This window comes from Magnolia sinica, chromosome 2 (assembly GCF_029962835.1).
Source record: "Magnolia sinica isolate HGM2019 chromosome 2, MsV1, whole genome shotgun sequence".
Classification (NCBI taxonomy): domain Eukaryota; kingdom Viridiplantae; phylum Streptophyta; class Magnoliopsida; order Magnoliales; family Magnoliaceae; genus Magnolia; species Magnolia sinica.
In genome coordinates this window covers 43,412,549-43,422,116 of record NC_080574.1, presented here as the reverse complement: position 1 = coordinate 43,422,116, position 9,568 = coordinate 43,412,549, and the positions used below count along the sequence as shown (strand labels likewise).

The 9,568-nt window shown below is 40.2% G+C and overlaps 1 non-coding gene across 1 annotated transcript; it reads left to right on the top strand.

Annotated features, from left to right (window-relative positions):
• The first annotated feature begins 404 nt into the window (after nt 1–404).
• On the top strand, nt 405–511 carry LOC131238382 (small nucleolar RNA R71). The gene has a single exon (XR_009167785.1). It is a non-coding gene; the product is annotated as a small nucleolar RNA R71 (small nucleolar RNA).
• Nucleotides 512–9,568: the final 9,057 nt, after the last annotated feature.

Sequence of the window (9,568 nt, the reverse complement as noted above, 5' to 3'; positions counted from 1 at the left end):
TCGATTGCTCGTTCAGTACCTCTTGAAAAGCAGGCATCGTTGGGCAATTTTCGGTTGTATGTATGTTGCAAGCACAAATACCACAAACATCTTCTTTAGCCTTATCCTTCTTAAGTCCCATGGCCTTGACCTTCCTTGCGAGAGTAGGCACTTTAACATTTATATCATCATCCTCTTTCAGCAAATATATCCTACCCCTCTCCCTTGCTTGCGTAGGCTTGGATATGGTGCTAGGTTTTGGGGAGATGTCCCATGATTGTGCGGTTTCAGCGAGTTTGTCAAAGTAATCTCACACCTCATGGACATTTTTGTTCATAAACCCCCCATTGCACATCATCTCGACAAATTAACACATGGAAGATGTCAGTCCATCCTGGAAGAAATTTGTTTTGTGCCACGTTTCAAAACCGTGTTGTGGGCATGAACTGACGAGACCCTTGAACCATTCCCAACATTGGAAGAATGTTTCATCTTCCTTTTGGGTGAAGTTTATGATTGACTTCCTGATGGTGTTCGTCTTATGGAATGGAAATATTTTTTTTATGAACTCCTTCATCATGTCATTTCATGTGGCAATAGATCGCGGACGCAGTAAGTGCAACCACGTCTTAGCTTTTTCTTTCAAGGAGAAAGGAAAGAGTTTCAGCCTGATCGTGTCCTTAGATACGTTAAGAAAATATAAAGTGGTTATAACCTCGTCAAACTCTTGCAAGTGCAGGTATTAACTTTTAGATTCAAGTTCAAGGTGAAAGTGCCCTGGTTTGTCAATTAGCGTGAGTGTTGAATTGGCTAGACTAAGAAACTCCATAGGAAGATCAATCAACCGTCTGCCTCAACCAGATGTGGGCCCGAACTCGTCATAGGTAAATGTAAGCCTCACATCCCATGTCCCAAAACACCAGGTAATTAAAACCCTTAAAATTGATTAGAATATCATAAGGTTTCTGAGTTAGAAAACTTTTTTTTCAAAATTGGAAAATCTCCAAGTTTTCTTCCTCTATCTATTTATCAAGAGACTGTTTGATATAATCGAATAGTGCTGTCGATGTCCTCGATGACCAATCGATACCATCGAAATGAAGACAAAAGATGTCCAGCAACCACATATATTTCTAGACGGATTTATCGATGTATCGATATACCTATCGATATCATCGAACTTTGAATCTCGAGCCTATCGAAGTTGACTCGATAAAATCGATAGCACATCGAATGTGTCCCTGTTTTTCTAAGGAAAATCGTAAAATCTTTGATATACCAAAGTTCGCCTTGATATCCTCGAAATTCAAATTTCGATGGTATCGGAAGCACTTCGATGATATCGGTTTTGGACACTTTGTTTTCCAGCAATATTTTCAGGTTGTTCTATCTTGGATCGAGGGTCACTCGATAGAATCGATATTCAAATATCAATGATGTCGAGGCCGGGTCAATAGCATCGAGAATGGACATAAACTGTCCAGCAAGCTTAACTGAAAAATCCTTTGGATTTATCGATGCATCAACACGACTATCGATATCATTGACATTCAAATTTCGATGATATCGAGTATGCCTCGATCATTCTTTTAAACCTGAAATATTTTAAATGTAAGTCTCTCTTATTTTTCAAATGTCGAGGAATCGAACCTCGTATCGATGCAATTGAAGTTCGAAATCTGATGATATCAACACATGTTTCGATGCCCTCGACCAGCTGGCAAAATGTTTCAAAAGCGTTTAACATTTGAGTTTGTGTCATCGAGCGGCCAGTCGATGTAATCGAGATTATATGCTCGATGATATCGAACTTTTTCATAAATATGACTATTTTATATCCATTGGAACCTTTTGCCTATTTATAGAGAGCTTGTCCTTAGTTGCTGGCAGAGAAAGAAGAGAGTGCTTTTAAGTGTTTAACCTTAGATCATATACCCAAAGCCCTTTCTCTCATGGAAGTTCATCCTCCGATCCACCCTCATCATTGACATTCAATAAAGTAGATTGGGGAATAAACTTTCGCATTCAAGGATCCTCTAGCTACCACCTTAATGGAAAATCATTAGGCTAGGATGTCTTGAATGCATAGATGATTGGAATCGCTCTATCTCCCTTATACGAAAATATTCAATAGAGTAGGATTCCATTATAATCTTGACCCGACCTGTCGCCATATATTGGTACATCTTCTGAGCTACGGATCAAGGAAGCTGAAGTTCTTCATCAAAGGAGGAGATCTTCAATAATGCGCTGAAAGGGACTCATCTGCTTATCTATATGTTATTAGAGTCCAGAGGACCCTTGTGATCATTCCTTTGTAGGATTGGGTCTAAGGTGTTTCTCACCCTTTGCAAGCCCTCGTAGGAGGCCTCCGGCGGGAGTGTACATGGTGGGTGCTTTGTGTTGACCCTTGCTGTAACACCTTGAAAATCGGGGGCCGAGCAGGAGCCTAACTCCCGAGTTCCAACACATCACTTATGCAACATAGATAATGATGATTAAATGTTGTCCGTATTAGTGCATTAAACATGAGTGAGATTATACCAAATCAAAATATCATACTCTAGAGATAGTTAAATTACGCAAGCGGAAGACTGTGATAAGTACATATAAGCATATAAGTGAATGTAAGGCCCTAGAGTATGAACATCACCAGGTCAAATAGTTACATGTACTACACCAAAATTTATAAAATGATCAAGTATAATATCATCTAGTCCATATCCCTGTAGCCCCGATGGCGCAACTCCAGGTCTACATAGACTTGTCCGAGAGTTGCATATAGGAGAACTCCTCCTCATCATTATAAAAGTTAGGCTCCGCTTCGTCAGCATCGCCATCATTTACAACTACAACAGAGTCTGGTTGGTGTTTTAAAACACCGTCCCAGAGTGGGAGTGAGTGATCAACTCAGTGGAGTTATAAGGCAAAGGTTAACATGTTATCAACTCAATCAAGTAGTAATGATAAAGCAATACAATAAGCATTCTTAGGTACTCTGGTTAATGCAAGGATGATATGTATTAATAATGTATGCTCTTGCCTACACTCCCTCTGTGACATCATCTCACGATCGCGGCATGCACCCCTTCCTTTGTGCTCAACTCCAACGCCAAAGGCATATGCAATGCGGTGTATGTACGTAATTAGCCAAGTTCTTACTTAGCCTTATTCATACAATAGGTTGGGAAGCTAAGGCACCTCCCTTTATATCATTTACCAAACATCGATCCATCTAGGGTCGTCAATCCTAGTTACTCACATACGATGACAGTTCCATGTTGCTACGGAGAGGCTCGTCACCTCATCATAGGCCTGGTTTATACTCAAAGTTACTACGGAAAGGCTCGTAACCTTAACGTAGTCCTAGTGTATACTTGAGGTCACTACGAGAGGCTCGTCACCTGATCGTAGGCCGACAACTCAAATACAGTATCCCATACCACCGTATTTGGCTCACAAGTTTGGGTTGCTCACTGATCACTACGGGGAGGCTCGTCACCCCAGCATAAGCCAACAGCTCGACCACAGTGTTCCATACCACCATGCCCGGCTCATGAGTCTTAGCGGATCATGGTACCAAGGTTAAACGAATTTTTTAATAGTAAGTTGGTACCTTAGATTTAAGCAATAATGTCCATACATGATAAACATACATTAGGCCAATCGGGTTGCTGGACAGGCTTGATTGGTACGAGCGTGCGTTGAATTGATCGACATGGAGTGCGTAAGCATTCTGCGTGGCCTAACCACTGTCGATAAGCAGCATACGATTCGGATTCCTCGAACATGTCTTGTGTGGCGAAATGACCTCAGCCATTAACTCAGAAATCATTACCGATTGCCTGGACTATGCAGTAGTCCCAATCATACTCAAACACAATAGGCATTCATGTTTGATAGTCAAAATAGCATGTAGCAACCAATTCAAATTTTCATCTCATATAAGTATTTTAACAAACTCATAAAGTACATGTTAACATACGTAGGCCTTCATCCATAAAGCACGTAGTGGTAAGATAGGTTACATGAAGGAAACTATAACTATAGATAAGGGAATTGAGAATCATATTTCAACACCCTCATTAAATACATTTCAATAAGCATTTTCTCATTCAGGCATTTTATCAACCACTTAGACTACACATATCAACATATATGTAATAAAGTAGTTATAACAGGTATTATCACAATTCCCTTCACAAAGATTCACAATACGTACAATAATCATGTATTCTCAGTCGTTAGACATAGTAAGCATAAATCATAATTCCATATTCATACCAACATTTTTAACAAACACATGGAATGCATTAACATCAACATAGTTCATATATATATATATATATATAATATGTAGAAAACCTTATAACTAGACACTTGTAACAGCAATCAAGTCAGTCATAAATCATTACTGACATTGAAAGCCTTGAAACACATAACCTAAACGTTTATAGTCCGCACCTTTCGTCGATATACTCATATCGAACTCAGTTTGTACACTAAGTCTTGGTCTACGGCACAACGGCAACCTGAATCACGAAATAGGTTAGCTATTTCACCGATTCTACTATTTAGATTCCTAAATTAGATTAGGGTTAGGATTTCTTATGCAAAAATGAAATTAGAATCATCGGTGTAGCGACACGATATAGGCAATTCAGCACGTAGAGCGGTGGGAATGAATCCCAGCAACGATCTCTCGCTTACTCTCTCTTCTCCTGACTCTTTCCTTCTCTTTTTCCCTCTTCTCTCTCCTAGGGTTTAGAATTCGTATGGAATGAGAGAGAGGTGGGTAAAGGTCCTTATATAGGCCCAGAACTGATGAAAATGGCCCCAGGGCCATGGTATACTTAGGATATAGCCAAAGGGTGGCTGTTTCAGTCCAACGGAGCTCATCTGGAGGTTCATTTTTCTGCATACAGTCTTTAGAAAGTTTCCTGACATTGGACCTAGGTCAGGTTAAGACTTCGGTCCGATCGATCAGTGGATTGATTGTGGAGGACCTGTCTCAGTTTAACGGTCACCAGCACTTGATTAGGGCCACAAGTACACTGACCTGTGTTGGAAATTTTCTCTGATCTGAGGGCGTAATTGGGTTAGAATCTGACAGTCTGAAACCTTAAATTTGGCCTGTAAGTGAATGGCCCAATTCACTTAAGTTTGAGTTCATTTTCTAAAGATATTCGCATTTCTCACACACTTCGCTCCGAGCTCAAGTTGTGCGTTTCGGGATATTATTTGGACTTGATTTTTGAGATGGTCATTAAGCCCAGTAAGGCGGTCATAATCATATAGTTTTGCGTTAATCGGACTTTCGACCTGCGGTGTAAGTCTCATACAGAGTTTTGTGATGCTCCCGAGAGCAACTGGGTTTTGAGATTGATCCTAGGTTTCTAGGTAATGTAGCGTTAGCGATTCTACTAGTTTTGGGTCTTACAGATCGTGTAGAAAGCGGTTCAAGCTAAACTACTGATTAATTCAGTTTAGCACTTAATTAATTTTCGTCTAATTTCTAAAGAATTCGGTCCTTAGTGATTTCTGCTTGAGGTGGTACTCGGGTGTTTGTACAATTTTTTTCAAGACGTTACACTTGCTTTGTGGAGAGCATAAACGTTAGGTCCTTTGTTTAGGTCATTGACCAGGGTGGTCTAAAAGTTGGGTGCGTTGTGTTAACCCTTGCTCGTGGGAGCATAAACAAGTGAGGTTCCTTGAGTGGATCCTTGGCCAATGTGCCTAAAATCGGGTGCTATGTGTTGACCCTTGCTTGTGGGAGCATAAACTGCCATCCTAAACTGCCAGCCTAGGTGTAGGTTGTACTGGTTAGAGGTGAACCTAATTTAAAACCTCCGGTTTGAGGTGAACCAGTTGTGAAACCTCCTTAGTGAAATCCGGTACACTCGAGGGTTTAGTGCATTTACGGGGAGTGGAGTAGACAAGTAGTCAAACCACTATAAAAATGACTGTGTTTGTGATTGATGTTTGTCTTTGATTACTTGTGTGATTTCATTAAATGCTTTCATATTTGATCACACCTCACACACCGTTACATCCATTATAAACTCTAAATTGCATCATGTTTAGCATTAAATTAGTTTTATGATTGGATCATCTAATTGGCTTGGAAGCCATTAGAGTTACTTTGAAGAAATCCTGATTCATGAATATCTACCCAGGACAAGTTTGATAGGATTTTAAATAAACCATAAAATTTTTATAAAAGTCCTATTCACCCCCCTCTAGGACATATTGGCATATTCCTACTTCAATTAAAGTGGTCATTACCGCAATTTCACAAGGAACTTTGGAAGGAGTTGGATCACTCCATGCTTGATATCCACGTTTCTTATGTTTTCTGGAAAAATCATACATGAAGGGGTGCTCACCCCCGTTGATTGTAAGTGTGACGCCCCAAAAATCGACACCCGAGTACAGAGACCCCGATCCCAAGTTCTTGGGTATTAACCCAATGAGAATGCACATGTGACCTCATACAAATTCATATTCATTCCACATACGAATAATCAAAGTAACGCAATTCACTTAACGGATCCAAAGCACGGTAGAAATAATGAAGGATTAAGAATTATAAGGCTAACAGTTAAAAATACAATTTCAATAGTAGTGATTGCCCAAAATGAGGATTTATACAAGCCATAATCTATAATATACATACCCAAGACAATTAAAGTGTAAAGCTTTCGGTTTATGCCCAATTCTCCAAAACATAACGGTGTTGGCACAACCCGATATGAGCCTATCTGTCTGAGGTCTCACTAGTACCTACATCAATGATACGCCTGGTTAGTGTCTTAAAACACCATCCCAGGTGGGAGTGAGTAGCTAACTTAAAACCATTAGTTTTAAGTTACATATGTTATCAACCCAATCAGCGCAGGTAACGATAAAACAAGAAATCAAATATTTTCTAAATACTCTTCTTAAATGTGCATTGAAGAAATGATATGATGCATGCCCTTTCCAAATAACACTCCCTCACACGCGACGCCAACCACCTGGTTCGCAAATGACAACGCTTCCTCAACATGCAACTTCAATGCCTTTTTCGCCACATTCTAAACTAATGTGATGCGATGAATGATCATGTTAGCTGAGTAATTATTAAGTTCCATTCATCCAGCATATTAGTGAAGCTAGGATACCGATGTTATATTACGAGTCCTTATCTGAATCACGTGGCTCATTGTTGCACGTAGCTACTCCTTACCAGTATCCCTTGATCTAAATTTAGGTGTCACCCGTTTATCTCACAAATCAACAATTTTAAAGGTACGGTATGATACTTAAATATATGAGGATCAACCCAGTATAGGTTGTCACCCAAACTGAGTACGATCACTCAGTTTCGACATTATAACATCTCACAGTACACTGCCCCGACCGACTGGAGCGCTATTTTCAAAGCCCGACCGATCCCACACATGAACCCGGATGACAACTCACGCTCGGACTACAGCCCGGATGAACAGTGGCAGGGGTATTACAGAGATGTGGGTTTATCATATTAAACCAAATCAATATAAAGGAAAGGGCTCATTACCCAATTTCATTCATGCCCAGTCATTTGAACAGTACTTTGGCACAGAACCATCGGTAGGGTAATTTGACGGGGGTCTTTCAAACAATGGTCTATCACCTCCACCAGTGCTCAATGGTTACTATAGGGAGGCTCGTCACCCCAGCATATGCCGACAGCTTGAACACAGTGTCTCATACTATTATGCCCAGCTCATGAGTCTTAGTTGCTCACTGGTCACTACGAGGAGGCTTGTCACCCTAGTGTAGACCGACAGCTTGGACATGATGTCCCATACCACTATGCCTAGCTCATGAGTCTTAATAGGATCGTATCTTACTAACAGTTATGAATGGACACATCCATTGGGAATGGGGTATCCTATATTCCATTTAGTCGTGTCATACATTGTGAACATACATGATCAGTCGGCTAGTGGACTAATTTGATTGACTTGGGAGAACCACGACACAACTGACATTGGGTGTAAGTAGCTCATGTAGTCCAGCTATTGTGGGTCGTTCGTGTTTAACCTGAGTCAATCGAACAAGCATAGGGTGGCCGCCTTAACTTGGGCCGCTCCTTTAGTTCAGGCGGTTAGCCAACTGACCTAAAATCATAGAAATCCTAAGTATCGCTACAGACTAAATATTACATCACACAATTATAGCATGGGTTCTACTATACAATCACTCAAGCATTTCATCGAACATGTGAGCATCAATAGAAGCAACACACCTACTTAGGCATTTTATCGAACATGTAAGCATCAATGGAACAACATATCTACTTAGGTATTTTATCAAACATGTGGGCATCAACAAAATAACACATTAAGTTGGGTATTTAATTAAGTATATGAGCATCCATAAAACAACAGATTCAATCACCTAGACCTTTTATCAAACACGTAAGCATCCATATATAACCAATAACATATATTATAGAAAAAATCAAAATGTCAACATATTAGCATGCACAAATTCATCTATAAGCATTTAATAATTAACTGAAACCCTCAAGGGTCGATAAACGATAACCTAGAGATAATGGTCCACACCTTTACAATGTTTTGTCCGACTCAAAGCGCTCCTAGGATTAGGGTTGTAGAGAAAATCCACCAGAGCCTAAACAATCACACAAACTATTGTAAGGACTAAAAAACCTAACCCAAAAGACTATATTAGAGAGTAGATTTTATTTCTTATCTCCAATCACCGCCGAGAGAACTTCATAAAGGATATGAGAGTGGCAATGTGGCTATAGAGAGGGATGAGAGAGTGAATGTGCACAAACCCTCACTCTTCCAAGCTTCCTCTCTCTCTCTCTCTCTTTCTCTCTCTATTCTCCTTCACCCAATCTAGGGTATGAAATTCGCATGAGAGAAGGGGGTGCCCAAATGAGGCCCTTATATATTACCAAAAGTTGTGCAAATGGCTCTATTGTCCCTTTATCCATTATATTAACCCTAAGGGAGGTTATTTCCCACTTATAGGGTCTTTCTAAGGGCCCACTGGCTCATCCATGTCAAGAGAAAGATGCTCCACTATAAGATCTATAGTTTGTTAGAATCGGGCGGCGATTGGACTCTTCGATCAACCGTGGGGGCCCCACTTACGATGGATAGTCGTCGGTGATCAATCGGGGCCACAACTATACGGATATGAGCAGGGAAATATTCTTAACTTATACCTCGAGTTTGATTGCGATCTAACGGTCGGAAAGCTACAACTTCGCGAAAGAGCGAAAGTTTATTTCACTTAAGTTTCAGTCTTTAACTTAGGGTATTTGTGCATTTTAAGCACTCGGCCTCTAGCCCAAGTTGTGTAGTTCTGAGTACTATCTTAATTCTCCACCTGCGATGGACGTCAAGCCCAACGAGACGAACATTATTGTATAGTTTTAGAACTAGTGGCCTGTTAACGAGCAGTCTAAAGCTTGTTCGAAAAATCGGAGCATTTCTGGAATGAATTAGGTATCAAGATTTCTTGTGCCTAATTATTAGGGTTTAGATTAACTACATTCATAGTGTGGCCTATTTATAATTAGCAA